The sequence below is a fragment of the Rhinolophus hipposideros genome (assembly GCF_964194185.1).
Source record: "Rhinolophus hipposideros genome assembly, chromosome: 22".
NCBI lineage: Eukaryota > Metazoa > Chordata > Mammalia > Chiroptera > Rhinolophidae > Rhinolophus > Rhinolophus hipposideros.
Genome location: NC_138068.1, coordinates 20,244,698 through 20,258,818, shown reverse-complemented (window position 1 = coordinate 20,258,818; position 14,121 = coordinate 20,244,698).

Sequence of the window (14,121 nt, the reverse complement as noted above, 5' to 3'; positions counted from 1 at the left end):
TTTTAGATTTTATTGGGGAAGGGGAACAGGACTTTATTGGGGAACAGTGTGCACTTCCAGGACTTTTTTTTTCCAAGTCAAGTTGTTGTCCTTTCACTCTTAGTTGTGGAGGGTGCCATTCAGCTTCAAGTTGTCCTTTCAGTCTTAGTTGTGGAGGGCGCAATTCAGCTCCAGGTCCAGTTGCCGTTACTAGTTGCAGGGGGCAGAGCCGACCATCCCTTGCGGGACTCGAGGAATCTAACTGGCAGCCTTGTGGTTGAGAGCCCACTGGCCCATGTGGGAATCGAACCGGCAGCCTTTGGAGTTAGGAGCACGGAGCTCCAACCGCCTGAGCCACCGGGCTGGCCCACCTGTGTTTTTTCTTAATAGCACCTATTAGTATCTGTAATTATTAACTTTATGTATCTGATGTTTCCCTCCACGAGAACGTGAGCTCCATGAAAACAGGGACAATATCCGTCCCGTTCACCACCGGGAATGGCACCTGCCACTTAGTAGATGCGCAATATTTGCTGAATGATGCAAATAAGCTGGGGAGTGAGGAAGGGAAGGAAACCAACACTAGGCGAAAGCTTAGGATATTTTAGGTACTTCTCATAAACTACCTCATTGAATCTCCTCACAGCCTTTCAAGGCAGATAGAGCAGGTCCTTGAAAAACTTCATTTCATTCAACATCGTTTCATTATCGTGGGAACTTAACTCCTGCTTATATGAATTAGCTTGTGATAAAATTTGTTTCCTCATTGATTTCAGTTTCGTCGTTTCTCATAAAAGTCGCACACCTATTGATGACATTAAATGAGGATTTACTGTACTGTATCTCCATAGCGTGGGTAAGAAAACATGCTAAGTTAGGTTAAGTCAGTGGTGTGTTACTTTTGTGGGCATAGACTCTTGTAAGAATCTCTATTAGACACATTGTTTGTATACCATGCAGAGGAACTCAAACACCCCTAGGGCCCACTTAGGGATCCCAGATCAAGGAAATCAGGATTAGAGAATTTGGCCAAGGTCTGTCTAGCCTCAAGACGTTGCTAGTTTCTCACACCATGGCAAGGGTAGGTTTAGTGGACTCCAGGGAACCTGCTGAAGATTCTGGAGGAGGGGAAGATTGTGATGCATTGAGCCTTTGATGTCTCAGACCTGGGTTCAAATCCTTACTCCTCCTACTAGCAGTGTACTATGGGCAAGGATTCTCACCTCTCTGAATCTTAGTTTTGAAATGGGATCTCCCCCCCCCAACAATAAGTAATCTTTATTGGTCCGCTGACTAAGTGCCAGGTACTTGGCTAATGGCTTTATAGGTATCTCACTTTTCACCACAACTGTTATCACCTCCGTTTTATAGCTGAGGACTTGGAGGCTAGAATAGGTGTCCTGACTTTTCAAAGATCATCGGCCTCACCCTGTTAGCCGTTGTACCTCCACTCACACCTTGGGACAATCCAGACATGCCGTGAGCTCAGGCTTCCCAAAGCTGACTTTTGAATCCATTGCAGCCTCTGTTCTTGGGGTTTGTGGGAACATTTGAGTCTGAATTATGTGAAAAAAGACAAGGAGGGCTGCACAGCAGTGTGAATGGAAGCCAATCCCTTAACTTTGTATGTTGCCTTTCCCGTGAGAGCTTCTCTTCAAGCCTGGACCTCTTGATTGGAACGTCTCTGCCATCCCAGGGTCTGCATTGCATGAGATCTGTAGTGTACATGTGGCTGCTGTGTCTTTTTAGCAATGACATCACCCTGCTGGGTATTGTTGTTTATGAGGCTGTCTCCCCACTTAGCCGGGGGGGTCGGGCACTGCTTGGCCATTCCAAGTGGAATTCCTCTGTCTTCCAGTCCCTGGCGCAGGCCTGGCCCAGCAGTGCTGCTCCGGAAATGCCTGTGGAATCAAAGTGAGGACTCTCCCATGTGTTGAGGATTTACTGTATGCCAAGCCTGTCCCCGACACTTTAGATGTGTTATCTCATGTACACCCCCACAGTAATCCTGGGAGGGAGAAGTTACTGTCCCTGCTACTGAGAAGAAACAGAGACTGCTGGGCTTCGCCTTAGGCTTGCTTTTGCTGATTGATGGCAGCAGGACTGAGTCCAGGGCCTGTGCTCTCACTGCGCATGAACTCTTACAGCCAAGGAGCTACTCAAGGGGCACATGGTCCTCAGCCCCCAGGGTGCTCAGAGACTTTCTTGTTGAGCCTTTGATGTCTCAGATCTGGGTTCAAATCCTTACTCCACCTACTAGCAGTATAACTATGGGCAAGGATTCTCAGCTCTCTGAATCTTACTTTTGAAATGGAATCTTTTTTTCCCCCCTAACAATAAGTAATCTTTATCGGTCCGCTCACTAAGTGCGGACCAATCAATACCCACCAACAAGCTTCTAGTCCAGCTCTCTTTTACCCACAAGGAAGCATAAGCCCAAAGAGGAGAGAGGATTGAGTGATAGCCCCTCTTCTCCACTTTACTGCTTATCCTTATCCGCTTACTTTGGGGCATGATGGGACCCGATTTTACTCACTATTACGCCACCTGGGTAGCCCAGGGCCTGGTCCAGGTCAACACTCAGTAAAAACTTTTAAATTTTATTTATTATGAAAACATTAAGAAAGACATAAACATTAGTATAACATTTTCGGTGTTTTTTTTAAGGAGGACGCAGCTCACGGTGGCCCATGCGGGGATCAAACCAGCAACCTTTGTGTTAATTATCACCACGCTCTAACCAACTGAGCTAATGAGCCACCTCTAACACCACTCAGTTTGCAAAATAAAACTTTGTTAATTAAGCTGAAGTTCCTCCACAACTGCATACCCACAGAAATAAATACTCTCCTGAATTTGGAATTGTGTGTTATTCCCATACATCTTTTTATTGAGATATAATTCATGTACCATAAAATTCAGCCTTTTTAAGTGTACAATTCAGTGGGTTTTAGTATATTCAGAAGATTGTGCAACCACTGTGTAATTCCAGAACATTTTCATCAAGCCAGAAGAAATCTTGTACCCATTAGCAGTCACTCCCCCATACCTCCCTTTCTCCAGCCCCTGGCGATAACTAATCTGCTTCCTGTCTCCATGGATTTCCCTGTTCTGGACATTTACTCTATATGTGGCCTTTCATGTCTGGCTTCTGTTACCATAATGTTTTCAAGGTTCAGCTGTGTTGTAGCATGTATCACTGTTTCATTCCCTTTTATGCCTGACTAGTACTCCATTATGTGGTCATACCACATTTGTTTATCCATCCATAAGTTGATAGACATTTGGGTTTTTTCCACTTTTTGCTATTATAAATAATGCTGTTGTGAACATTCATGTACAAATTTTTGTGTGGATGTATGTTTTCAGTTCTCTTGGGTATATACCTAGGTGTGGATTTGCTGGGTCCTATGATAACTCTGTGTTTATTTTGAGGAACTGCCAGACTGTATTCCAAAGTGGCTGCACCATTTTACATTCCCGCCAGCAATGTGTGAGAGTTCCAATTTCTACATCCTCACCAATACTTGTTATTGTCTGTCTGTCCGACTATGTCTGACTATGACCATCCTCGTGGTGGTATCTCATTGTGGTTTCAGTTTGCATTTCCCTAATGACTAATGATGTTGAGCATGTTTTCATGTGCTTATCAGCCATTGTAAATCTCCTTTGGAGAAATGTCTATTCAAATCTGTTGTCCATTTTAAAATGGGATTATCTGCCTTTTTATTGTTGAGTTATAAGAACTCTTTATATATTCAGGATACCAGGCCCTTATCAGATATATGATGTGCAAATGGTTTCTCCCATGCTGGGGGCTGTCTTTCTGGATTTTTGATAGTGCCCTTTGAAGCACAAATGGTTTAAATTTTGATGAACTCCAATTTATTTTTTCCTTCGGTTGCTTGTGCTTCAAGTGTTATATCTAAGAAACATTGCCTAATCCGGGATCATGAAGATTTACACCTATGTCTTCTAAGAGATTTATAGTTTTTGCTCTTACATTTAGGTCTTTGTTTCATATGTAGTTAATTTTTGTACATGGTGTAAGGTAGGTCCTATGCATTGTTAGTCCTTTTACTAGGCGTGTGCTTTTAAACAATACATGATACTATTTTTCCTGTCTTTTGGATTTTAAACAGTAACGTATATATTTTTGTGCAGCTTGCTTTTTTTCATTCAGCCTATGGGGGAGAGTCATCCATGTTGTCATAGGTAACTAGTTCATTCGTTTTCACTGTGCTGTAGGTTTCATTGCATAAAAATGCCACATTTCATTTACCTTTTCACCTGTGAAGGTCCTTTGGGTACATTGCTATTACAAATGGTAAACAGTCTAATTGTTCAGTGTGTCTAAATGAGCATATTCAGATTTACTAGAAAAATACAAAATTTCTCTCCTAAGTGGTTTTACAAATTTGCACTTCTGCCAGCAATGTATTATTAGAATTGCTCTTAGTAATTCTTAGAATTACTAGAATTGCTCTTGGTGTCCTCACCAAGACTCGGGATTGTCAGGCTTTTTGGTTTTTGCCAGACTCATGGGTATAAAATGATACCTCATTGGTATTTCCAAATTTAATAACAAAGTTTATTTTTCAGTAAATATTTGCATGGTTGAATGAGTGGATACATGAAAACAGAATGGATGCAGCTCTTTGATGAGGAGATACCCATTTACTCTGCCTATGGCTAGAGGATGGCAGGGCTCTAGGCCTAAACAGTATGGGCTGTTTGTAGGGAAATCCTGGAGCTAGGAAGTGTTGGGAGAGACTGAGAACTTCCATATGTGGGAGAAGGCAGTTGTCACCTGGATATCAGTGATGGGAACCTTTCCCCAGGAAGAGGCTAGATAGAGATAGCTAGAAGAGGCTAGATAGAAGGCTGCCCTTCTATCTCCCCATACTTTCAGCAAGAAGGGTGGGGGCTGGAGAGAGAAAAGCCAGAGGGAATTGTGAAGGATAAGAACAGGGTCCCACAGTCTTAGGGATAACCCTTTTTGGAGAGACCTTCTCATGGTGGTATGTGTTTCCCATCTTCTGCTGAATTTGGGGGTGATAATAATGCTAGTAAGAAACAGAATAGTAATGATCAGGTGTTGAACATTTATGTGCGAGGCATTGTGCTTTTCATTTTTTTGTAAGTATTATCTCATTCACTTCTCTATGGAGTAGCTGCTGTTATTACTCATGCTTTATCAATGAGGAACAGAGTAACTGAGGGACTGCACTCAAGCAGTCTGACTCCAAAACTCTTAAGCACTGTGCTGTGTTGTTAGCCTCGCTAAACCCAGGAAAGCAAAGAAAGGAGAGGCTCGTCCAGGCTTGGGTGGGTGAGAAACATGAGTCATAGGACCCACTGGCCTGGCATGGAGGGGGAGGCAGGGAGCAGAGTGAGAGGCCCCTGCAAAAGATGGTTCTTGAGAAGCAGATGCCCCCACCTCATTGGACATGGCTCATTCGGCAGGCACTCATGGGCACCTCTTCTGTGCCAAGTCCTGTACTAGCATCTGGGGATCCAGAGAGGGATCCATCTGTTCCTGGGGGGTAGAGAGGGACAGATGATAAATAAGAAGCCCTGCCAATAAATGTAAAAAATTAAAAAATTGGGATATGTGATACTAAGGGGGAAGAGGTAACATTTATAGGAGGGACCTAATTTAGCTAGTGTAGTCAAGGGAGGCTTCTTTGAGGAGGTGACATTTGAGCTGAGACTTGAAGGACAAGAAGGAGGCAGCCATGCCCTAGTTTGGGGAAGGAATATTTCAGGTGGAGGGCAGAGCAAGGGCAAAATCCCTGAGGCAGGAAGGAGTTTGGTGCGGTTTATAAATTCTCAGAAGGCTGGTGTATCTAGAGTGGAGTGAATGAAAGGGTAGAGATGAGCCTGGGGAGTTGGCAGGGCCTCTAAGCCAGGGTCAGCAGATGGGTCTATAGTCTACAAGTTGAAATAAGATCCAGGGACTCCAGAGAAACTCTCTTCTTGTTTCTCCCTAAGGATTGGGGGTTGGTCTTGGAAAGAGGATAGGATGGGTGGGGAGAGTTCTTGGCATCCAGACGGATAGAACAAGAATTTGGAGGGTGGGTGGCCTTAACCCCTCAGGACACAGGTGCTAAGACAGCACCTCAAACCGAGGGCTGTCCAGATGTCCTTCAACAGGTAAGGGGTTAAACAAACGGGGGCACATCCATAATATGGAATACTACTCACAAGAAAAAGGAACAAACTATTGATACAGACAACAACTTGGATGGCTCTCCAGGGAATTATGCTGAGCGAGAAAAGTCAGTCTCAGAACATATACTGCATGATGTCCTTCAAATAACATTTTTTGAATTGACAATTTAGAAATGGAGGGCAGATTGGAGGTGGCCAGAGGTTACGGATGGGATGTTGTTGGAAATGTCAGTATCTTGACTGGTGGTAGATTCACGAACCTACATGGTTGATAATTTGTATAGAACCTCACACACCCACGCACCCACGCACACACAAGCATATATATAAACAGTGACTCCACGTAACAACCCGATGAAATCAGGTTATGGCCATTTTATGATGGAAATTAAAACTCCAAGAGAAAAAGAGATATTCTCAGGGTCACATAGCAAGTAAAAGACAAAGCTAGACAGTCTGACTCTGGAGCCAGTGCTATCAGACCCTCTTCTGCCATTCCTCCCCAGACATCCTATTTTTGGCTTCCTCTCTCCTTCATACACTGGCCCTCCCAGGCCCACTCCTGCTACTGTTTCTGCCCTGCCCTTCCCTCCTCCGAGCTCCCCTGGCTCGCCAGTGTCCTTGGCCCCCACCCCTTTCATTCATATTCTGAGCATAATTTGGAGCTGGGGTTGGGCCAGACTATCTGCATGATGATCCCTAGGGGGACACCTGGTACTCTAGGGTGTCCTTCAGCCCTTCCTATTCCACCCAGCTGCCTGGCAAGGGGCATCTTGGAAGAGCTCACAACCCAGCCCCTTACCTACCTGCCATGGACAGAATGTGTGTGGCACGTGTAGTACAGAGGATACAGCCAGCAGGCTGCCTATACCCTGCAGGGAGGTCAGCACGCCAGGGTGTGGGGGTAGTACTGGACCTCTCAGGGCGGGCGGTTCTGGAAGCTGATATGAGCAGCAGCAACTGCTGGCATTATCTGAGCTCTAAGAATAGCTTGGCCTAAAGAGTTGGGGGCTAGGGCCAGGGAAGAAGGCAGAAGTTTGTTTCCACCACCCCCTCCTCCCCTGCTGCTTGGCCTACAAACTGGGGAGCCTCCCTTCTGGCTTACCATTTGCCCTGGGGTGGTTTTCATGGACACATCTTGTCCACTCTTGGGCTGGAGGAAAGAGGGTGTCTTGAGGACTCAGACCCAGGGCTGAGGGCAATGAGCCCACACCCTAAGGACCGGCCCTCACCAGGCCCTCCCCACTGGCACAGCGTAGGGACTGCTTTGTAAAGAATCATATTGGAAGTGACCCTTATTCATTTAGCAAACACTTAAGAAATAGGTGATACATACACATGATTCAAAATTCAAAGGTATAAAAATGTATGCATGGGAAAAACATCAGTCTCCCTCCTTTCCCTAACCCCCAGCCACCTATTCCCCTCTGCAGAGGAAATAGCTCTTACCAGCTTCTTGTTACTGCCTTCCAGAGGTGGTCCCTCCATAGGTAAATACATAAATATACAGCTCTTCTCTCCCCCCATTTTTACATGGGTGATAGCATATTCCATATATTCTTCTGTTCCTCACTTTTTTCACTTAATGAAATATCTTGGAACTAACAGTACTTTTTTGATTCTCTGTTATGTGCCCGGCACTATTCTAAGCTCCTCAGTCGTTTTAACTCATATAATGCTCATCAGAATCCTATGTGGTAGGTTCTCTTTACGAATCTCCATTGTTAAGAGATTAAGTAATTTTCCAATATTTCATAGCTGAATATTTCCAATATTCCAATATTTCAGAGCCAGGATTCAATCTCAGGCAGTCTTTAGATAGTCTGACTTTAGATAAGGTGTTCTTTGTCACTACCCTATACTGCTGCTCACGTGTGAGGTACTACAAAGCACGCCCTCACTCTTCCTAACGGCCAAGGTAAGAAATGTATATACTGAATACCTGCCATGGCCCGGCTTAGGCTGGAACCCTGCAGAGAATAAGAAAGACTAGGTCCCTGCCCTCATGGAACTGGCAACCCAGCTCCCCTGAGTGTCTGTCAGCCAAGGCAGGAGAAGGGAAACCCACGTCACATACACGCACACGCTCATACACAAATCTGCTGTTCGCACACACCCTGTTCCTTTATGCCCTGGTCCTTCACTCACACAGCCTCTGAGCTGGAAGTCCTTAGAGCCCAGAGCTATAGTTGGAAACCTGGAGGTCCAGGCGGCGGTAGACACAAGAGATCATGATGTGGCCCTTGTGGGCCTCGTCCCTTGCTCCCTGGGACCCGTTTCAGCAGGGCTGGTGCGGGGTGTCTCTAATCCAGGGCCTCAACCATTGTTTGAAGTTGGGAACAATTGAAGGGCAAGGGAGCTATAGATAGACCCACAGCTGCTGTCACCTGTTCCAGCCTGGGCACTGGGCCTGAGCATCGTCGACATGGGGGCACTCTACCAGGGAGGGCCGCTGGGGGTAGGAGGTTGGCCCAGCTCAGCTCTAGAGAGACTGAGTCAGAGGCTCAGAGAGAGAAATACAGATTCTCAGAGGAAGAACGACAGGGTGACACAGAAAGACCAACACTCTTGAGAGGTACAAAAGACTCCCACCAAATACCAAAAAACACTGAGACTGGTTGGGGGTAGGGGCTCAGACAGAGAGCTATTGAGACAGTGAGGGCCTGAGGCAAAGGTTAAACTCAAGGATGCAGCACATCAGGGCGGGAGACCAGAGCCCATACTGGGGTCCAGACCAGTTCAGTCCAGCAAAGGTCTTTCTGTCCATCCCTCCATCTCCAGGAGGCCGACCCATGTATATTTCTCTCCGCGGCAGCCACATTCCAGATTCTTCTGGGGCAGTCTTGGGAGGTACTCTTGGGAGTGCTTGGAGAGGCCCCGAGGGTCTTTGACAGGGAAAGGTCGTGCTGTTGGGTCTTGTCATAACTTTAATTCACTAGGTGATCTGGGACAAGGATCTGCCTCTTCCCACTATTCAATGAGAGAGTTGGTTTATGGGATCACTAAAGGGCCCTTTTATCCTCTGATACCTGTCAGGACACTTCCCCTCATGTGTCTAACCTCCCTCCTTCTTGCTGCAACTGAGGCCACAGTCCCCTCCTTTATTTGCCCTTCATGAGGATGGGGGACAGCTGGTCCCCCTCCCCCTTCACAGTAACCTTTCAACCATAAACCCATGCTGAGGCATCTCTCCTCCGGATAAACAGCCCTGATGCCTTTTGGCTGCCCTCATCCTATTTTCTGCTTGAAGCATCAGAGCTGGGGCCCACTCAGGCCCTCTGCAGCTGCCCAGGGCCCCAGGAGGGGGACAAGCCTTAGATGAGCAGGGGCCCTACCACCCCCAGGACACCAGGGTATAGGGCCCCCTCTTTGGGCCTAACCATCTCGCAGGTGGACCATTATGGCAGCCGCCTCCTAAATCAGTCTTCCTGCCACCGGTCTCACCCCTTCAGTCCGTCCTCCACACCAGCTGCCACAGGGATCTTGTGAACACATAAATCTGACCACACTGTCAAATGCCCTTGCTCAGAGCTCTTTGATGAAGAAAATAAAATTTAAAAATGCCTTTGATGGCTCCCCAACTCCCGCAGGATAAAGCACCAAATCCTAATCTGGCTTTTGAAGCCCGTCAGTGTCCAATCCCAACCTCTCCGTCCAGCCGTCACCTCCCTTCGTGACCCCTGTGGCCCAACCTCAGCCTGTGTGGCTGCTCCAGCCTTAGAGCTTGGGATCATGTTCTCCGTCCCCTCTCCTCTACCTCAGTGCCTCTCTCTGGCCAGGTCCCTCCTCTCTCACCGGGATGGCCATGGTCTCCTCAATGCTCTGCCTGTGGCATCTCTTGCCCCTTCCAGTCCATTCTCTCTCTGGCAGCCAGAGTGATCATTACCAAACTTCAGACCACTTACTCTCCAGCCTTTACAACTTCCCACTGCACCTGTAATGAAGTCTGAGTCCCTTCCAACTCCTACAAGACTCTGAGTCAATCAGCTTCCTGCCCACCTGTCTAATCTCACCTTGTAAAACCCTCCCCTTGTTCCCATGCCAGTGGTACTAGCATTGTGACAGGGTCTCAAACATACCACCAGGCTATTTTCTGCCTCAAGGCTTGGTATTCACTGTTCCTTTTGCTTGGAATATTCTTCCCCTGGCTCTTAGCCTGGCTGTCTCCTTATTATCCTTCAGGTCCCACCTTAAAATTCACCTCTTTAGAGAGGCCCTCCCCTGACCAACTTGAAAAGAGTACACTCCATTACTCTCCACAGTTTCACTCTGTTTAGTTCTTTCACAGCATGTGCCACAATCCTTCGTTATCTTAAAAACCATATTTACTTGTTTATTTACTGCTAATCTATGAGGGAAGGGGCCTTGTTGTCATCTCCTTGCCAGCTTTGGTTTCAAACTTGCTTTTATCCTTTAAATTCTTCCATTCTGACATCTTTCTTGAGTGTCTTTCCTTTTCTGGACTGTGAGTGTCTTGTTTCCATCCTGGACACAGATTAAAAGCTGTCAGATGCATGTTGTATTGAATTCATGTGTCTTAGCTATAGTAGTATTTTTAAGAGTTCTTCAATGTCTGAATCCAAAGAAGGACTTCCAGACACTGGTGTGCATTGGTGGCAGATATATTTTGGGCTGGGGTTGGTTCCCAAATCACATCTTCTCTGCCCACCTGCCTGCCCTTACTTTCTCCAACACTCAGCTCCCTCACTGGTATCTTGGGCTAGAAGAGGAGAGGGCAGAGAGACTATGCCCCATTTGAGATTTGCTCCATCAGCTCTTTGATCGTGGAAATCTCCCCCAAATAGCCCCGGCTCAGCAGCTGCCTACAGGTCTGGCTGATACTAAGCTGTGGCTTCAGGACTCTTGGCCACTGCTGACCTGAGGCCTTTTGTGGAGGGGAGTTGGGGACATCTAGACCCTGTTGTCTAGCTTGGCTCCAGCCCCTCTTCATTCTAAGACTTCCAATCTCCATCTTTGGCCATGTTACCCTCTATCCTGGATCCTGCCCGTTCTCTCCAGTTCTGTTCCTAGCTAGGCCCAAGGTTCTCTGGCTCTGCTGTGGGGGGTGTAGGTGGGCAGATAGCATTTCAGTCTTTGAGGGCAATGATAGGCCTGTCCAGGACGCCTGAGGCCCAGTCCTCCCTGACAGCCCTTCCCAGCGCTGTCAGTACCTTAAGTACCTAGAAGGTTGTGGTTCTTTGAATGATTTCTGGAAAGACCCTTTCCATCCCAGAACGGTAGACACACTATAAGCCAGGCTGCAGGCGACTCAGTTGCCTTCCTGCTGGGCCTGACTGAAGCTACTTTTCTGTTTTCCTGGTTTTCGTGTGCTGAGGTAGAGAGCTCACCTTGGGAGTGGAATTCTGGAGTCTGGCCTCGGCCTTCCCCTGTCCCCATCAGGGCCTCGGCGTCCTCAGCTAAGTTGAGGGGCTGGACGAGACGATTTCCCTTCCAGTTCCTGATTCCTAATGTCCTGGGAGTTTTTTTAAAAAATGGAGGAAGAAATGTAAAAGATACAGGAAAGTACAGAGAATAATGAACAAACCATTGCACACATTTGGTCATATTTGCTTCGAGTCTTTTGCACCAGGATTCTAGCACTTAAGTGTTTCCGGAAACCCCGGATTCCAACACCCAGGGACTCTAAACCGATGTACACATATGTGTAGACTCTGTACTCGTAACACTGGGAAGACAAGGCGGGAAGGAAGACGTTGGTCTCCCTACAGTGGCTGCTCAGAGGATGAGTTAATTGGGATGAGAGGGTGGTTATCAAGAAACAAAGCTTCCAGAAGTGCTGAAATCTTGGAATCCTAGAGTCCTAAAGCTGGGACAGATCTCAGAGGTTGTCCAGTCCACAGCCTAAAGCCCTGTGCAACCTTTGCTTGATTTTTTCTTGCTATTGGCACACTCACTTTCTTCCACGGCAGCCTCTTCCACTGCCGACTGGCTCCAAGTGTGCAAAAGTCCTTTTGTGTGTGTACGCAGTATGTCCAAATTCTGCTTCCTCATAACTGCCTCACTGGTTTGCTCTTGAGGCCACACAAATCACATAGGCTCTCTCTGTTCCGGGACAGTTCTTTAGGTAGTTAAAGTCGGTACATTAAGCCCTTGAGATGGTAGCATTTGTTGCATCTCTGAGGTCCATCTTGAATTTCCTCATTGCTTTGTCACCTTGGTCTGTGAGCTCATGTCATCAGGAAGGGGTGCCCTGGGTAGTAGAAGTGAACTTACAGGGCAGTTCTAGACCCATTTCTTTGGGTTGGTTTCTCAGCCCCAGGTTTATAACCAGAATTCAGACCCACATTATTTTTGGTATCGGCTGCGCTTGTTAGAGGCTCCAGGCTAATTCTATAGCTTGAGCCCTAGACCAGCAGCCCTGCTTTCTGAGCACCTTTGAACAGTGAGCAGAGTTTTCTCCACCTTCCCGGCTTTCTATAAATTGCTCAAGCCCAGCTCTTTAGCTTCTGACCCCAGAAGGAGATTAAAGCCCTATAATCTAAAACGATCTATCAAGTTTGGTTAATTCTCTTACTCCACAGATATTTATTGACTTCCTGCTACGGGCAGGTACTTGGCAAGGTGCTAGGCATGTAGTTACCAAGCTCTTCGACTTTAGTGGGGAGAGCCAGGCAAGAAACAACCTAAATTCTATGAAGAGAATTAATACAGAATGATGTTCTCACTAATGTCATGTGGTGAGAAAGAAGAAAGGAAAATGTCACGTAGGATTCCATTCACATAAACGTCCAAGACTAGTCTGTGACGTTGCAAGTCAAGAGTGTAGATGAAGGAGTGGTGACTGAAAAGGGTGTGAGAGGGATGCTGGTGATTTTGGTTTCTCGAACAGGCTGTGTTTACTTTGTGCAAATCCATCAGGCTGTACAAGAATATTCACCACAGCCCTGATCGTAATGGCGGAAAGACCACAATCTAAATGTCTACCCAAAGGATGTGTACTATTTTATAACATGGGGGAAATATCTGTACGATAAATTCCTAAAAGGGTCTGGCATTTGTCATTTTGATAGCTATTGCCAAATGTGGCCAGGTATTTATAACAAAGCTTTCGTGTAAGATACATACAGTAAAGTTCATATATCTTAAGCATACAGCTCAATTAGTTTTACCGAATGAACACACCTGTGTAACCACCAGTCAACTCAGTACATAGAGCGTTTCCTGCATTCCAGAGGCTTCTCTCACGCCTCCTCCAGTCCTTACCCTCCCTCGAAGGACCACTTTCCATTTTTATCATCATATGTTAGTTAGTTTTGCCTGTTTTGAACCATAGATGGTTAAAAGTGTACCTTTGGAATTATTTCCATGTATTTTATGGAATACAGATATATCTGTGCATTTGGAATTGGTAGCCCATTGGTAGAGGATTTCTCTGTGTCAGCTCAGCCTGTGACGTGTGCCTGGAATCCTGGCACTGAGCCTTTCTAGTTCTACATGCCCAGTGTCTAAGGTTCCAGGATCCTTTGATTCTCTGACTTTAAAATTCTGTGTGTGTCGTCACCAGGGCCTGAATGGGGTGACGGACAGGAGAGCCTGGAAGTACCCTGACACATTCTGAAGCCTGTATCAGGCAGACAGAATGCCAGCACCCCAAACTACTGTTGAAACTGGGGTATGGGAGGGGGCTAAGAGTGGGAAGTTGGCTTCCTGCGAATTTTGAATGTCAGAGTATGAAGGGGCTCCTAATTGGTCTAAATTTCTTCAATTTGCTTTCTCTTCACACAAATTATGTCTTTATGCAAGGGTCCCAGGTTTGGTTTTCTTTCTGTGTGACTCAGAGAGATGGGGATAGAAGGAGGGGAAAAGAGACAGCATCTGGGTATTTGGAGAGGGATGTCTCATTCTTTCTGCTTCTCTTTTTGACCTGGTCTCTGACACAGCTAATCGGTGAAATTTTGGGCCTCCTTTCTCTGGGCCTCAGTTTCCCTGATGTATAAAGAGGGTTGG